The following is a 17,928-nucleotide window of genomic DNA, read 5'->3' as shown; positions in this document are numbered from 1 at the left end:
CATGTCGACACAGCCGTACCGACACACCGCACACACACAGGGAATGCTCTGACTGAGGACAGGACCCCACAAAGTCCTTTGGGGAGACAGAGAGAGAGTATGCCAGCACACACCAGAGCGCTATATAATGCAGGGATTAACACTATAACTGAGTGATCTTTCCCCAAATAGCTGCTTGTATACATATATTGCGCCTAAATTTAGTGCCCCCCCCCTCTCTTTTTAACCCTTTGAGCCTGAAAACTACAGGGGAGAGCCTGGGGAGCTGTCTTCCAGCTGCACTGTGAAGAGAAAATGGCGCCAGTGTGCTGAGGGAGAAGCCCCGCACCTTTTTCAACTGACTTTCTCCCGCTTTTTCTGGAATACTGGCAGGGGTAATTTTACATCTATATAGCCACTAGGACTATATATGATGTAGATTTGCCAGCCAAGGTGTCATATATTGCCCTCAGGGCGCCCCCCCCAGCGCCCTGCACCCATCAGTGACCGGAGTGTGAGGTGTACATGAGGAGCAATGGAGCTGTGCGCTACCTTGGTGAAGACCGAAGTCTTCTGCCGCCGATTTTCCGGACTCTTCATGCTTCTGGCTCTGTAAGGGGGACGGCGGCGCGGCTCCGGGAACGAACACCAAGGTCGGGTCCTGCGGTCGATCCCTCTGGAGCTAATGGTGTCCAGTAGCCTAAGAAGCCCAAACTACCACCTGTTAGGTAGGTTCGCTTCTTCTCCCCTTAGTCCCTCGCTGCAGTGAGTCTGTTGCCAGCAGATCTCACTGTAAAATAAAAAACCTAAATATACTTTCTTTCTAGGAGCTCAGGAGAGCCCCTAGTGTGCATCCAGCTCAGCCGGGCACAAGAATCTAACTGAGGTCTGGAGGAGGGTCTTGGTGGGAGGAGCCAGTGCACACCAGGTAGTCCTAAAGCTTTCTTTAGTTGTGCCCAGTCTCCTGCGGAGCCGCTAATCCCCATGGTCCTTACGGAGTCCCAGCATCCACTTAGGACGTCAGAGAAATGATTTTAAACATTCCTTCACTGTACAATTGACCTAAAGTAGTAACGCCCTTCAACAACCATATATTGTCAGCTGAAATTTTAAGCAACTCGGAATATGAAGTATTGTGCCACAGTGGGGACTCCGCATCATAACCGGACCACTCAAAAAAAGTATGTGCATGTCGCCAGATCAGTAGAGCCTGCCGGAGCAATGGAGGCAGATTAGAGACAGACAGTCCAGAAAGCAGAAAGAATAAGGGAGAAAAGAAGGGCCCCACCTGCTCACCCAGAAAGCCCACCAGAGTCAAGTCAACGGTGTCCTGAACCCAACTAACTAAATGCGCCAGTTGAGTCGCTATATAATAGACCCTAAGATTGGGAAGACCAAGTCCCCCAGACGTCTTGGATTTATATAACGTTTTAATGGGAATTCTTGACGGCCTATCCCCCCATATAAATAAATGATGACAAAATACTCTCAATAGCAGAGAATACCACCATGGGAATATATACTGGAGAATGCTGCAGAACATACAAGAACTTCGGTTGAACCGACATTTTAAACAGATTGATACGGCCTAAGACAGATAGCGGCAGTTTTTTTCACACATGAGTTTTCATCTTAAAACCCGCCGTTATGGAAGCAATATTTTGGGATACATAATCTCCCTCCTGCGGCGTAATCCAGACACCCAAGTATTTAAACCGCGTTGTCCACTGCAAAGGGCAATCCGTAAAATCGACTTATGTTTGTTTTAACTAAAATTTCATAATCGCCAATTGACGAGGACGATTGCTGTTTCTATGCCTGCCATATATGGATAGCGGGAATCTACAGACCACACATTGCAACATACTTGATCATGATCCGACATCAGTTGAATCATTCTACGGCATGATGCGTGGTTTGGAGGCGCAAAACGCGCCAATATCAACTCAAATGCTGGATATTACAGAAGCTTTGTCCATCTCTACTTATAGATTGGTTTACCAAGACATAAAGTGCTGTATAGTCATCAGCATACTCATGCTGCAATAAAAATATTATTATTAGTAATATAAAGAACAGGGAGAGAATCAGTTAGCATGAAGGCTTTTCATTCATTTCCCTTAGACACTTATGTTTTATTAGTAATCATATTACAGGACCCTGTGTAATAATCCTGGTTCACAAAGAGATGTAAGAGGGAGAATGCTGGAACTAAAAGTCAGTTCCAAGAGCCCTCTCCAGGCTGCTTCTCACGGGCCAAGAACATGCTGGAGTTCCAGACAGACACGCTAAGTGATTGGGAAAACATTTTATCCCCCAGGAGGAACCCAGAGTATAATACCCAACTATTTAACATTTCTTCTTTTCCCAAATGACAATATACTTCAAAAACAGTAATTACTATCAGAAAGAGTCGATGAAATGCCAGCGAACAATCACCAACAAAAGCAGACTCTCTCCCCTGGTAATCTGGTTTCGGGATATTCCGCAGGAGGAATCAGACACCCTACGGTTTGCTGGTAATACAATAACAGCCCTTGACAGGTTGTATAATCGCTTACAGTAACTCCTGATGTAAAGGAGCCGTAATGCATCCAGTCGCTTCGTGTCATTAAGTGTCTTTTATACCCCATGAAATTAGAGGGCAACCACCAAGCTGACGTTTTAATGCCGAGCCTGCTTTCACCTCCAACCGTGACGATCCTGGATTCAAATTAATCGAAATGTCCTATTTATCTTCAAGAGATTCCAGTTGTTTGTTTTTATGAGTTAAATAGTTATTTCTACTTCCCCCTCCTGTGGAAAGCTTGTGGACATTGGCAAAGGTAGTAGATGAAGGAAACAGGTTCAGGAGTCATCCTACGTGGTTTAACCACTTGAGTGCTAAGAACAAGCCTGGCTCATCTGTAGCATGGAGAGTAAAATTGCTGAAGATGGTCCTCACTTGTCTTCACCACTCAAGAACTTCAAGTAAGTTACCAGGCACCCACCAGTAATTACTATTGGCGAGTGGCAAGGGCTGACGGTAGCGTATGTGCAGGACTACCGGGTTATAAACCCAGAAGTCCCCACACCGCAAAGGACAGTTCTTATTGGGACAGTTGGTCTTTGCTTAAATCTACATGCATACCAAGTTAATAAATACAGCTATTTACTGTATGTGATTAGTGGTGGGATGTATTCCGCCCATTGTCTGGTGATCAGAGTGAACACCAGACAATGACCCCTTATACTTCAGAAAACGGTAAGAAGTCTAGGGATGGGGTAAGAGCTCCACAATCTTGGCTCACATAAAGTCAATGGCATCCACATTTGAAAGAAGAGATTCTCCTCATTAAAATGATGTGATCCCACCAGACAGGGATGGATTGGAATGTAAAACCAACACAGGAAATGTATAGACGAAGACCTAATGGGGGCGGGGTTTGTTGTGAGGGTGGAGTCTGTTGAGGGAGTGGGATTGTTCCTCATAGGGTCTGATTCTGAGTTGGCTGCAGTTGTGGCGTTCCTTACATTTTTTTCTGCAGTTGTGTCTGTCATTGTGTGGTGTACATCCGTGCATCCAAATATGCAAGGACAGAGATGCCCACTTGTCTACAGATGCTGCAATTGCGCTTTGTGCGTCTTTAGACGCCACCATTGGTTGCACCAGTCTATGCTAGGTGCAGATCATCCGTTTGAGTATGACCTCCAATGTGAGCAATTCAATGTCTATATATGCAACCACTATCAGCAGCATGCCCATACTACATTACATCTGCGTCTGATTAGCCAACCCCCTGTAACCACACAGGAATGCCCAACACATTTCTAATGCACTTCTTGGTGCGTGTGTCTGACTCTGTATGAACACCACTGCGGTGAATGCATGCGTCGTGCAACTCAGATGCAAGAGCAGATGAAAAACTTGCACAATAAAAAAAATAAAACACATTGGCCCTCACAGGAAAAACCACGCACATTGGCCCCCACAAAAAAACAATAAAACAAATTGCCCCCTACAGGAAAAAATAATGTATAATATAGCTTTTGGTATTAGAAGTTGCTTAACATTTCCACTGCTGTTTGAGAGGCCCAGTGACACCAAGAGGTTTTATAATTCTTGTCTGTAACCTATATATTCATTTATTTATGATCATTTATGTAGTGCTAGCATATTCCATTGCACTTTCTTTCAACATCGGGCAGGGGTGGATAGGGCAGCACTAGAGGTATACAATGTAACTCTGCCGGCAGCACCACCCCTCACATGTGAACAAACACAACAGGCCCCACATGCACGTCAGCCCACTCTTCCCTGTGAGCGCTATTGGCGATCCACCCCTGTCACCAGACCAAGCGGTCTATTTACGAAACCTTGGATAGAGATAAAGCCGCTGGAGATAAAGTACCAGCCAATCGGCTCCTAACTGCCATGCCACAGGCTGTGTTTGAAAAAACGAGTTTTATGGTAAGAACTTACCTTTGTTAAAACTCTTTCTGCGAGGTACACTGGGCTCCACAAGTCTGGATAATGGGGTGTAGAGTAGGATCTTGATCCAAGGCACCAACAGACTCAAAGCTTTGACTGTTCCCAGAATGCACAGCGCCGCCTCCTATATCACCCCGCCTCCCTGCACAGGAGCTCAGTTTTAGTTAACCAGCCCAATGCAGTAGCAGGAAAAGAGACGACAACGGTTAGTAGCCACATACACCACACTCTCACGACAAGAGAAGTGTCAGCGGCTAATGCCATATCAACCCAAAGAAGCTAAGTGCGTCAGGGTGGGCGCCTTGTGGAGCCCAGTGTACCTCGCAGAAAGAGTTTTAACAAAGGTAAGTTCTTACCATAAAACTCGTTTTCTGCTGCGGGGTACACTGGGCTCCACAAGTCTGGACAATGGGGATGTCCTAAAGCAGTTACTTATGGGAGGGGATGCACTGTAGCGGGCACAAGAACCCGGCGTCCAAAGGAAGCATCCTGGGAAGCGGCAGTATCGAAGGCATAGAACCTTATGAACGTGTTCCCGGAGGACCACGTAGCCGCCTAGCACAATTTATCAAGGGTCGCACCACGGTGGGCCGCCCAAGAAGGTCCAACAGACCGAGTAGAATGGGCCTTAATGTGATCAGGAGCTGACAGACTAGCCTTCACATAAGCATGTGCAATCACCATTCTAATCCATCTGGCCAGCGTCTGCTTGTGAGCAGGCCTTAAGTGCCTGCTTACTGCAGCACCAACTTACAAAACTGAGCTCCTGTGCTGGGAGGCTGGGTGATATAGGAGGCGGCGCTGCTGTGCATTCTGGGAACAGTCAAAGCTTTGAGTCTGTTGGTGCCTCGGATCAAGATCCTACTCTACACCCCATTGTCCAGACTTGTGGAGCCCAGTGTACCCCGCAGCAGAAATGACAGTTAGGAGGTTTTTGGCTGGTACTTTATCTCCAGCTACTTTATTTCCATCCAAGGCTTAGTAAATAGACCCCCAGAACACCCTGTGGGGTATCTCCCCTAAACTGTCATGTACACACCCTCATTTCAAAAAGAGTCCTCTCTTTCAAACGAAATGCACCCTTAGGGGCTGATTCTGAGTCAGAGGAATGGTGAGTTTTTACATTCAGCGCATGCACAGATATAAATTTAGGCATTTTTGCGTATTTCCGTCCTATTCTAGGGGGCATGTATCAACGCTTGGGAAGTAATATAGTGGAGAGAGATAAATTACCAACCAAATAGGATGCCAGGGCTTCGCCTATTGAATCATATGGACTTCTTTCCGTATCCTTCTCGGCACCCCCTGCGGCCGCCTTCGTCACTCTGTGCGTGCACTGACGAACTCCCGGGTCATGAACCCACGAAATCCAGTGACCGACGCTGATCTCAAAGGACAGCTCTTATCGGGAGAGCTGTTCTTTGCAGTACTAACCACATGTTAGTACAGATGTGATTAGTATGAATGCGATGTGTGCCGGGATGTACCGCCATTGGTTAGTACATCCCGCCTTAAGCAATATATCGGACGCAGGGGCGTAGCCAGAACTTTGTGGGCCCCATAGCAACATTTTAAAGGGACCCCCATCACAATTCTTCTAGAGAGACACTTCTCTGCAGCGATTGTCACTTTTATGCCCTATAATAGTGCCCTAGTTCATTTTCTGAACCATAGTAGAGCCTTATTTAATATTATGCCCCGTAGTAGTGCCCTAGTTTCTTTTATGAATCGCAGTAGTACTTAAGTTCACCCTATGCCACATTTCAGAGCTGCCAGTACACATTATGCCGCACAGTATCCCCAATTCACATTATGATATACTGTAGTGCTCCCCGTTCATATTGTGCCTCATTTGTGCCCCAGTTCATATTATATAACATTATAATGTCCTCCAGTTCATTTTATACCACACTACAATAAGCAGGTCCAGGGGCGTACCTAGATATAGTGCAGGCCCCAAGGAAAAAGTTTGAAAGGACCCCTATGTATCACCCAATGGCAAAAAATATATATAACACATGTAACTGTGACAGGGAAGGTGGCCCCTCTCAGCTCTGGGCCCCATAGCAGCTGCACTCCCTGCACCTATGGTAGCTATGCCCTGTATATAACACATGTAACTGTGACAGGGAAGGTGGCCCCTCTCAGCTCTGGGCCCCATAGCAGCTGCACTCCCTGCACCTATGGTAGCTACGCCCTTGATCGGCCGATATACTGCGTGCTAGTCGGTGGGTGCGTACACACGATATGGATGTATGGCAGCTTCACTTGTATCTAAATGCACACAACATGCACTAGATCATAAGTGTACGTCTCGCGTGCAGCGTGCAAAAGCCCATGGGCAACTAGCCTCATAAAAACACATACACGCAAAAGCATACTATAACGGTATCTGGTCCATAGATCTACATTAAAAAGGCCTACAGTCAATAGGTCGAACACTAATGGTAGACATGAATTAGGTTGACAGGGGCAAAAGGTCGACACGACAATTTTCAACATACATATATGGTTGACACAAGTTTTTTTTTAAAAATCTTTTTTCAACTTTTTCATACTTTACCATCCACGTGAACTGCAATTGGGAATGTGAACTGCAATTGGGAATAGTAACCTGCACCGAGCGCAGCAGTAGTGAAACGAGGCTCCTTGCCTGAAGCATGGCGAGTGAAGCGGTACAGTAATGGCGCTTGTTTGCGGCAGAAGTGACAAAACACCCAAAGAATAAGAAAAAATAATTGTGTCTACCTTTTTTGTGTCGACCATTTCCATGTCGACCTTTTGGGCGCTGCGGAACCCTTGTGGTGCCATATAAAATAAGAATTTACTTACCGATAATTCTATTTCTCATAGTCCGTAGTGGATGCTGGGACTCCGTAAGGACCATGGGGAATAGCGGCTCCGCAGGAGACTGGGCACAAAAGTAAAAGCTTGAACTAGCTGGTGTGCACTGGCTCCTCCCCCTATGACCCTCCTCCAAGCCTCAGTTAGGATACTGTGCCCGGACGAGCGTACATAATAAGGAAGGATATTGAATCCCGGGTAAGACTCATACCAGCCACACCAATCACACCGTACAACCTGTGATCTGAACCCAGTTAACAGTATGATAAACGAAGGAGCCTCTGAAAAGATGGCTCACAACAATAATAACCCGAATTTTGTAACAATAACTATATACAAGTATTGCAGACAATCCGCACTTGGGATGGGCGCCCAGCATCCACTACGGACTATGAGAAATAGAATTATCGGTAAGTAAATTCTTATTTTCTCTAACGTCCTAAGTGGATGCTGGGACTCCGTAAGAACCATGGGGATTATACCAAAGCTCCCAAACGGGCGGGAGAGTGCGGATGACTCTGCAGCACCGAATGAGAGAACTCCAGGTCCTCCTCAGCCAGGGTATCAAATTTGTAGAATTTAGCAAACGTGTTTGCCCCTGACCAAGTAGCTGCTCGGCAAAGTTGTAAAGCCGAGACCCCTCGGGCAGCCGCCCAAGATGAGCCCACCTTCCTTGTGGAATGGGCTTTTACAGATTTTGGCTGTGGCAGGCCTGCCACAGAATGCGCAAGCTGAATTGTACTACAAATCCAACGAGCAATCGTCTGCTTAGAAGCAGGAGCACCCAGCTTGTTGGGTGCATACAGGATAAACAGCGAGTCAGATTTCCTGACTCCAGCCGTCCTGGAAATATATATTTTGAGGACCCTGACTACGTCCAGTAACTTGGAGTCCTCCAAGTCCCTAGTAGCCGCAGGCACCACAATAGGCTGGTTCACGTGAAACGCTGAAACCACCTTTGGGAGAAATTGAGGACGAGTCCTCAATTCTGCCCTATCCGTGTGAAAAATCAGGTAAGGGCTTTTATAAGATAAAGCCGCCAATTCTGAGACACGCCTGGCTGAAGCCAGGGCTAACAGCATTACCACCTTCCATGTGAGATATTTTAATTCCACAGTGGTGAGTGGTTCAAACCAATGTGATTTTAGGAACCCCAAAACCACATTGAGATCCCAAGGTGCCACCGGGGGCACAAAAGGAGGCTGTATATGCAGTACCCCTTTGACAAACGTCTGGACTTCAGGCACTGAAGCCAGTTCTTTTTGGAAGAAAATCGACAGGGCCGAAATTTGAACCTTAATGGACCCTAATTTTAGGCCCATAGACAGTCCTGTTTGCAGGAAATGTAGGAAGCGACCCAGTTGAAATTCCTCTGTAGGGGCCTCTTTGGCCTCACACCACGCAACATATTTTCGCCAAATGCGGTGATAATGTTTTGCGGTTACATCCTTCCTGGCCTTTATCAGGGTAGGGATGACTTCTTCTGGAATGCCTTTTTCCTTCAGGATCCGGCGTTCAACCGTCATGCCGTCAAACGCAGCCGCGGTAAGTCTTGGAACAGACAAGGTCCCTGCTGGAGCAGGTCCTTTCTTAGAGGTAGAGGCCACGGGTCCTCCGTGAGCATCTCTTGAAGTTCCGGGTACCAAGTCCTTCTTGGCCAATCCGGAACCACGAGTATAGTTCTTACTCCTCTCCTTTTTATGATTCTCAGTACTTTTGGTATGAGAGGCAGAGGAGGGAACACATACACTGACTGGTACACCCATGGTGTTACCAGAGCGTCCACCGCTATTGCCTGAGGGTCCCTTGACCTGGCGCAATATCTGTCTAGTTTTTTGTTGAGACGGGACGCCATCATGTCCACCTTTGGTTTTTCCCAACGGTTTACCATCTCTTGGAAGACTTCTGGATGAAGTCCCCACTCCCCCGGGTGAAGGTCGTGTCTGCTGAGGAAGTCCGCTTCCCAGTTGTCCACTCCCGGAATGAACACTGCTGACAGTGCTATCACATGATTCTCCGCCCAGCGAAGAATCCTTGCAGCTTCTGCCATCGCCCTCCTGCTTCTCGTGCCGCCCTGTCTGTTTACGTGGGCGACTGACGTGATGTTGTCCGATTGGATCAATACCGCCTGACCCTGAAGCAGGGGTTTTGCTTGACTTAGGGCATTGTAAATGGCCCTTAGTTCCAGAATGTTTATATGAAGAGATGTTTCCATGCTTGACCACAAGCCCTGGAAATTTTGTCCCTGTGTGACTGCTCCCCAGCCTCTCAGGCTGGCATCTGTGGTCACCAGGATCCAATCCTGAATGCCGAATCTGCGGCCCTCTAGTAGATGAGCACTCTGCAGCCACCACAGAAGAGACACCCTTGTCCTTGGCGACAGGGTTATCCGCTGATGCATCTGAAGATGCGATCCGGACCATTTGTCCAGAAGATCCCACTGAAACGTTCTTGCATGGAATCTTCCAAATGGAATCGCTTCGTAAGAAGCCACCATTTTTCCCAGGACCCTCGTGCACTGATGCACTGACACCTGGCCTGGTTTTAGGAGATTCCTGACTAGCTCGGATAACTCCCTGGCCTTCTCCTCTGGGAGAAACACCTTTTTCTGGACTGTGTCCAGAATCATTCCTAGGAACAGGAGACGTGTCGTTGGAATCAGCTGCGATTTTGGAATATTTAGGATCCTCCCGTGCTGACGTAACACTAACTGAGATAGTGCTACTCCGACTTCTAACTGTTCCCTGGACCTTGCCCTTATCAGGAGATCGTCCAAGTAAGGGATAATTAAAACGCCTTATCTTCGAAGAAGAATCATCATTTCGGCCATTACCTTGGTAAAGACCCGAGGTGCCGTGGACAACCCAAACGGCAGCGTCTGAAACTGATAATGACAGTTTTGTACTACAAACCTGAGGTACCCTTGGTGAGAAGGGTAGATTGGGACGTGGAGATAAGCATCTTTGATGTCCAGAGACACCATATAGTCCCCTTCTTCCAGGTTTGCTATCACTGCTCTGAGTGACTCCATCTTGAATTTGAACCTCTTTATGTAAGTGTTCAAGGATTTTAGATTTAAAATTGGTCTCACCGAGCCGTCCGGCTTCGGTACCACAAACAGCGTGGAATAATACCCCTTTCCCTGTTGTAGGAGAGGTACCTTGATTATCACCTGCTGGGAATACAGCTTGTGAATGGCTTCCAAAACTGCCTCCCTGTCGGAGGGAGACTTTGGTAGAGCAGACTTCAGGAACCGGCGAGGGGGAGACGTCTCGAATTCCAGTTTGTACCCCTGTGATACTACCTGCAGAATCCAGGGGTCCACTTGCGAGTGAGCCCACTGCGCGTTGAAATTTTTGAGACGGGCCCCCACCGTGTCCGAGTCCGCTTGTAAAGCCCCAGCGTCATGCTGAAGACTTGGCAGAAGCAGAGGAGGGCTTCTGCTCCTGGGAAGAGGCTGCCTGGTGCCGTCTTTTTCCTCTTCCTCTGCCCCGGGGCAGAAATGAGTGGCCTTTTCCCCGGCTGTACTTATGGGAACGAAAGGACTGAGTTTGAAAAGACGGTGTCTTTTTCTGCTGAGAGGTGACCTGGGGTAAAAAGGTGGACTTTCCGGCTGTTGCCGTGGCCACCAGGTCCGATAGACCGGCCCCAAATAACTCCTCCCCTTTAAACGGCAATACTTCCATATGTCGTTTGGAATCCGCATCCCCTGACCACTGTCGCGTCCATAACGCTCTTCTGGCAGAAATGGACATAGCACTCACTCTTGATGCCAGGGTGCAAATATCCCTCTGTGCATCACGCATATATAGTAATGCATCCTTCAAATGCTCTATAGTTAGTAATATACTGTCCCTATCCAGGGTATCAATATTTTCAGTCAGGGAATCCGACCACGCCACTCCAGCACTGCACATCCAGGCTGATGCGATTGCTGGTCGCAGTATAACACCAGTATGTGTGTATATACCCTTCAGGATATTTTCCAGCCTTCTATCCACTGGTTCTTTGAGGGCGGCCGTATCAGGAGACGGTAACGCTACTTGTTTAGATAAACGTGTGAGCGCTTTATCTACTTTAGGGGGTGTTTCCCAACGCGCCCTAACCTCTGGCGGGAAAGGGTATAGTGCCAATAATTTATTAGAAATTAGCACTTTTTTATCGGGGGAAACCCACGCTTTATCACACACCTCATTTAATTCATCTGACTCAGGAAAAGCTACTGGTAGTTTTTCACTCCCCACATAATACCCTTCTTTGTGGTACTTGTAGTGTCAGAAATGTTCAATGCCTCCTTCATTGCCGTGATCATGTAACGTGTGGCCCTACTGGACATTACGTTTGTCTCCTCACCGTCGACACTGGACTCAGTATCCGTGTCTGGGTCTGTGTCGACCCACTGAGGTAACGGGCGTTTTATCGCCCCTGACGGTGTCTGAGACGCCTGGACAGGCACTAATTGATTTGTCGGCTGTCTCATGTCGTCAACAGTTTTTTGTAAAGTGCTGACATTGTCACGTAGTTCTTTAAATACAACCATCCAGTCAGGTGTCGACTCCCTAGCGGGTGACATCACTAATACAGGCAATTGCTCTGCTTCCACATCATTTTCCTCCTCATACATGTCGACACAATCGTACCGACACCCAGCACACACACAGGGAATGCTCTGATAGAGGACAGGACCCCACTAGTCCTTTGGGGAGACAGAGGGAGAGTTTGCCAGCACACACCAGAGCGCTATATATATATATATATATAGGGATAACCTTATATAAGTGTTACTCCCTTTTATAGCTGCTGTTTATAATTTAGCTGCCAATAGTGCCCCCCCTCTCTCGCTTTTACCCTGATTCTGTAGGGACTGCAGGGGAGAGTCAGGGAGCCGTCCTTCCAGCGGAACTGTGAGGGAAAATGGCACTTGTGTGCTGAGGAGATAGGCTCCGCCCCTTCACGACGGCCTTATCTCCCGCTTTTTTCTGGAAAACTGGCAGGGGTTAAATACATCCATATAGCCCAGGAGCTATATGTGATGTATTTCTTTTGCCATCCTAAGGTATTTCTGTTTTTATTGCGTCTCAGGGCGCTCCCCCCCAGCGCCCTGCACCCTCAGTGACCGGAGTGTGAAGTGTGCTGAGAGCAATGGCGCACAGCTGCAGTGCTGTGCGCTACCTTAGTTGAAGACAGGAACGTCTTCTGCCGCCGATTTCACCGGACCTCTTCGTTCTTCTGGCTCTGTAAGGGGGCCGGCGGCGCGGCTCCGGGACCCATCCAGGCTGAACCTGTGATCGTCCCTCTGGAGCTAATGTCCAGTAGCCTAAGAAACCCAATCCACTCTGCACGCAGGTGAGTTCGTTTCTTCTCCCCTTAGTCCCTCGATGCAGTGAGCCTGTTGCCAGCAGGACTCACTGAAAATAAAAAACCTAAAATAAACTTTTACTCTAAGCAGCTCAGGAGAGCCACCTAGCATGCACCCTTCTCGTTCGGGCACAAAAATCTAACTGAGGCTTGGAGGAGGGTCATAGGGGGAGAAGCCAGTGCACACCAGCTAGTTCAAGCTTTTACTTTTGTGCCCAGTCTCCTGCGGAGCCGCTATTCCCCATGGTCCTTACGGAGTCCCAGCATCCACTTAGGACGTTAGAGAAATAAAGGATAATAATATAATAATGTGCAATCAGCATGAAAACAGGAGATGTGTCCGTTTTCACAGATGCATGCAATCAGGCCTAGTGTGTGGAATCTACCCAGAATGAGGCTGCGTGCGAGCGCACCCTGAGCGAATCTGTCCCTTACACTCTCCGATACCTCGCGAGGCGGCCACACACAGCATAGGCGTGTTTACACAACTGCAGACAGACGCATAGCAAGAGGCTCTGCAATGTGGGGAAATACTTTCAAAATATAAGGGCTGATTGAGCCGCGCACGCAGCCGCAAATCGGTTGCAATTGACCAAAGTTTTTGGGGCTGCACAAGTGCTGGAGCCACAGTGCGCATGTGCGGTGCCCTGGATGCTGCAGCCTGATTGGGGAAGAGAGAGAAAGCGTTACAGAACATGGGGGGCTTGCGTCCTCGGCAGACGGACATCCTGAGTAACCTAATGTCCGACCTGCAGCCGATGAACGCGATGTTGATCCGATGCTGCTTCTGCAAACACCGCAGCGGATCAGAGAAGACGTCAGTGTGCGGCTTTTTGCACGAGACGCTTTGTGCGGCTTTTTGCACAGTTTCTGTGTACACAGACGCAGCGGCTCTGCCATTTGCGGCACCTCTGAATCAAGCCAAAAGAGCCTGGAAAAAGAATGTTATTTACTCCCATATTTCCGACAACTGCATCAGCCCTACAGATTATGATGGGGGGAAAAAAGTAACACTATATACTCTCCAGTAACTGGATAATAAATCGACAGTGTATAGGTCCACATTCCATAGGTCGACACCCAGTAGGCTGACAGGTCCTAAAGGTCAACAGAGAAAAGGTCGACAGTGCTTAAGGTCAACTGGTACAAAATGTCGTCATGAAAATGGTCGACATATTTTAAATGGTTTACACGTGTTTTCAACATCTGCTTGACTCACTATAGATGTGAACACCTGTTGGGAATAGTAATCTGTGGTGAGCAAATCGGAGCGAGCTAGCAGCCCCAAGGCATGGTGTGCGAAGCAAGCCGACGAGAGTCGACGTTTCTACTGATGGCGGTCAGATAACATTACGAAGCCAAGATTTGGTACAAAATAATCCCCCCCAAAAAATGTGTCAACCATTTCCATGTCGACCCAATGCAAATCGACCACTCACTGTCGACCTAAACATTGTGGCTCTATTAATCCACTTAACTTCCAGCGCAGCACTGGGAATCCTGCACAACACATCCTGTCGCTCTCTCCAGTTCTCTAACTATTTCTTACACCCGAAAGACAGGGTGACAGCTTCATTTTAAATGTTAATTCCAGTTTGCTTAATAATTTTGGATATAAGCCTCCCTAAAACTAATAAAATTCCCAGAGTCTGAGTTACTTAACCCCCGGGCAGCCTGCTCAATGTATCCTCCAGGCAGCTGTGTCTGGAGAACGTTGAGAGAAGGCAGACGCCTGTGCACACTGTCAGGAGGTAGCGCGGCTGTGGGAAGCCGTGTCTTGTGCAACCAGCAGCATCCTGGACACTTTCCTAAACCCTCTTTACATCTTTACATTACAATATATATATATATATATATATATATATACTGCAGCTATAGAATATAGATGACGAGGGGGGTCCTGTGGGGATAAGTTTCCCAGGAGCTGCATGTGAGAGCGACTCCTGAAGAAGTGCTAGCTGGGAATAAAGAAGACTTACAGAAACATCTTAAGGGGTCTAGAGGGGAGTGGTATGACTAGTTTACATTCATAAGTCAGAATGTCGACATGGCCATTAGTCTGACAACCAATATGTTGACCATACACTTAGGTCGAAATTGTTCAAATGTCGACACATTCAGACTGTCTACATTTAACTTGTCGACACCAGAATGTTGACATATCGGTGCGGTTTTGCTTAATTTAGTCTAACCCTAAAACTAACTCTAACTCTAACCCTAACAACCGACTAAAACCATATGTCGACAATCTGGCATGTTACATGTCTACATTCTGAACATGTTGACATTTTAACCATGTCAACATAATTGTATGTCAACATATTGGTTGTTGACCTGACGTTCATGTCAACATTCTGTCGACATTCTGGTGTCTACTTTCTAAATGTCGACAAGCTGACCAGATGCCACCTAGAGTTCTAGTTCCGTGGGTAAGAGTCACCTAAAGCTTTATTACATGTGTACACATTGTATAATTTATTATGGAAGTTGTTTTGGGGGTTTTTAGGTTCCCCTTGCAGTATACAATGACTGTCAAAAGTTATATTTATTATTATTATTTTGTTATATACAGTATTTACAGTTAATTCAACCAGGTACATGTACAATTACTGGGGTCTATTCATGAAGCAGTCAAAAGTGTGGAGAAGTGAGCCAGTGGAGAAATTGCCCATGGCAACCAATCAATAATTTTTTAAAATGCACTTGATAAATGTTACTTCAAAGCTGATTGGTTGCCATGGGCAACTTCTCCACTGGCTCAAGTCTCCACTCTTTTCACTGCTTCATGAATAGACCCCATTGTCTCTAAAGGCAGTGGGTATTTCGGGCCTTTATTATAGGTTACATAAAACCAAATGTACACAGCACAGATACTACTCATATGATTGTCAGCATTGTAGTTACCAAGTCCATAACCAGGCTAAATAAGATGCTAAGTAAAAGAATGACATGGAGACTCTGCGGCCATAGGTAGCACACATTCTATTTATACATCCCATTTACACCCTGGAAGAGTGGGTGGATCTCCCGCAAGCCCTGCCCACTTCCTAGTGGAGTGAGCAGGATGGGTAGATAATACCGGGAATCGTAGGCTCATATGGAGGGGGCAGGGCCAACATGACACGAAGAGCCAGGCCCCGCCCCTGGAGTTGTCACCTGCATCTCCTCACCACACCTCTCCCAGAGAGGAGAGATGAAAAGTATGCCCCAACTCTCCATGCATTCACTTTGTATTTATCATATCCGAGATGCCTGGAAAGAGAATCCAAGGAAGCCCTGAACCAACAAAGGGTTAAGGAGTTGACGGGGGAGTGAAGTTTCCCTGGCGGCTTGCAGATATAAACGAGCCGGCACCAACGATGAACGACAGCGGGGCCGCGCATCCTTTTTTGCTGGTGCCTACACACTGCCTGCAATGAACGATTTCTTGTTCATATCGGCCGCACAAGAAGCGAAGTAATAGTACCACTATCCCATTACTTCCCGGCATAATGTACATGTGTGACCGTCCATCTGTCTTGTCTGCACATGTGTGGCCGTCTGTCTGTCTTGTCTGCACATGTGTGGCCGTCTGTCTGTCTTGTCTGCACGTGTGTGGCCGTCTGTCTGTCTTGTCTGCACATGTGTGGCCGTCTGTCTGTCTTGTCTGCACGTGTGTGGCCGTCTGTCTGTCTTGTCTGCACGTGTGTGGCCATCTGTCTGTCTTGTCTGCACGTGTGTGGCCGTCTGTCTGTCTTGTCTGCACGTGTGTGGCCGTCTGTCTGTCTTGTCTGCACGTGTGTGGCCGTCTATCTGTCTTGTCTGCACGTGTGTGGCCGTCTGTCTGTCTTGTCTGCACGTGTGTGGCCGTCTGTCTGTCTTGTCTGCTCGTGTGTGGCCGTCTATCTGTCTTGTCTGCACGTGTGTGGCCGTCTGTCTGTCTTGTCTGCACGTGTGTGGCCGTCTGTCTGTCTTGTCTGCACGTGTGTGGCCGTCTGTCTGTCTTGTCTGCACGTGTGTGGCCGTCTGTCTGTCTTGTCTGCACGTGTGTGGCCGTCTGTCTGTCTTGTCTGCACGTGTGTGGCCGTCTGTCTGTCTTGTCTGCACATGTGTGGCCGTCTGTCTGTCTTGTCTGCACATGTGTGGCCGTCTGTCTGCGCATCCACCAATTCTCTGCAGGTTCCCCTGTTTCCAGGAATTCTCTGCAAAATAAATATGCCCCTTACTCTCATTTATATCTTTCATTGTAGGGCCCAATACATGCTTATACGCAACTGCAATTGCAAGTGCGATTCTCTAGGTGACGGAGCTACTAATGTTAGCAAGTGAGGCTACCGCCCAGGAAAGAAAGGCGACACCCGCCAGAGTCACCGCAAACTCATTCACAATTGTGTACACATTGGCAGTCTATACGCAAAAACAGGGAACACTAAGGTGAAGGGTTGGTCTGTGGCTACACAGAATGGACACCATGTTTTTGCGCAAATGAGCTCGCAGCCATCAATAGATACACGTCCTGAAAACGGCCATGACACTCCTGCATTTTCCCAACCACTCTCTGTAAACTCCCCGTTAACACCTCCAAGCGGTCACTTATTGTCAATCACTTTTCCTGGATTTTATGAAATCCTCATTGCGAGTGCGATCGCAGCGACACCTTTGCACATGCGCATAGCCATCGCAGCACATGCGCAGTCTGCCGATAATCACTCACATGTGATGATAATAATCTGCCGTTGCGTACAAACACGAATTAGGCCCATGGCACATTATGAAAAGTGAAGAAGGAACATTGGATATTTAGCATTTTCTAGCAAATAGTTTTGTGCACAAAACCCAACGATTAAATAATACAGTCACAACAAAGGGTGAAAGTGTGAACCTGGAAGGAATTTACAGCAGCCTGGGATCATGACCTTGAAACTGAGAATGGCAATGCAGCAAGATGCCTGACCTTGTTGGTGTATATTAAATGTCAATGAATTCAAATAAATATAAATATATATATATATATATATATATATATTCTTGTACGTACGTACGTTCGTACATACACACAAAAGTATGCAATTCAACTATATGCAAGTTAACAAATAATTCTAATACCTGTGCAGACCAAGCTTATGTATATAACATATACCAGCCTTCCAGCCCTGTCCGTCATTATGCTGAAATATAAAGTCTTTCAATCTACTGGGACTACAAGCTTCAGCCTGCCCTGCCACCCACAGGCAATACCAAGACTAGGGGAGAGGTGTATTACAGCATGTCATATAGAGGCAAAGCAGGAAGCAATA

General features: G+C 47.3%; 1 protein-coding gene and 1 long non-coding RNA gene across 4 annotated transcripts in view; one reads left to right on the top strand and one right to left on the bottom strand.

The window, feature by feature from the left end:
* Positions 1-17,928, bottom strand: part of NTF4 (neurotrophin 4) — a 264,224-nt gene that overhangs the window by 125,994 nt on the left and 120,302 nt on the right. The window lies entirely within an intron of this gene.
* LOC134967011 (uncharacterized) overlaps positions 1-17,928 on the top strand; it is a 39,222-nt gene that overhangs the window by 8,466 nt on the left and 12,828 nt on the right. The gene's annotated exons all lie outside the window — the stretch shown is intronic.

This window comes from Pseudophryne corroboree, chromosome 10, assembly GCF_028390025.1.
Source record: "Pseudophryne corroboree isolate aPseCor3 chromosome 10, aPseCor3.hap2, whole genome shotgun sequence".
Classification (NCBI taxonomy): Eukaryota; Metazoa; Chordata; class Amphibia; order Anura; family Myobatrachidae; genus Pseudophryne; species Pseudophryne corroboree.
The sequence above is the reverse complement of the archived record's forward strand: the minus strand, read 5'-3'. Positions and strand labels throughout refer to the sequence as shown.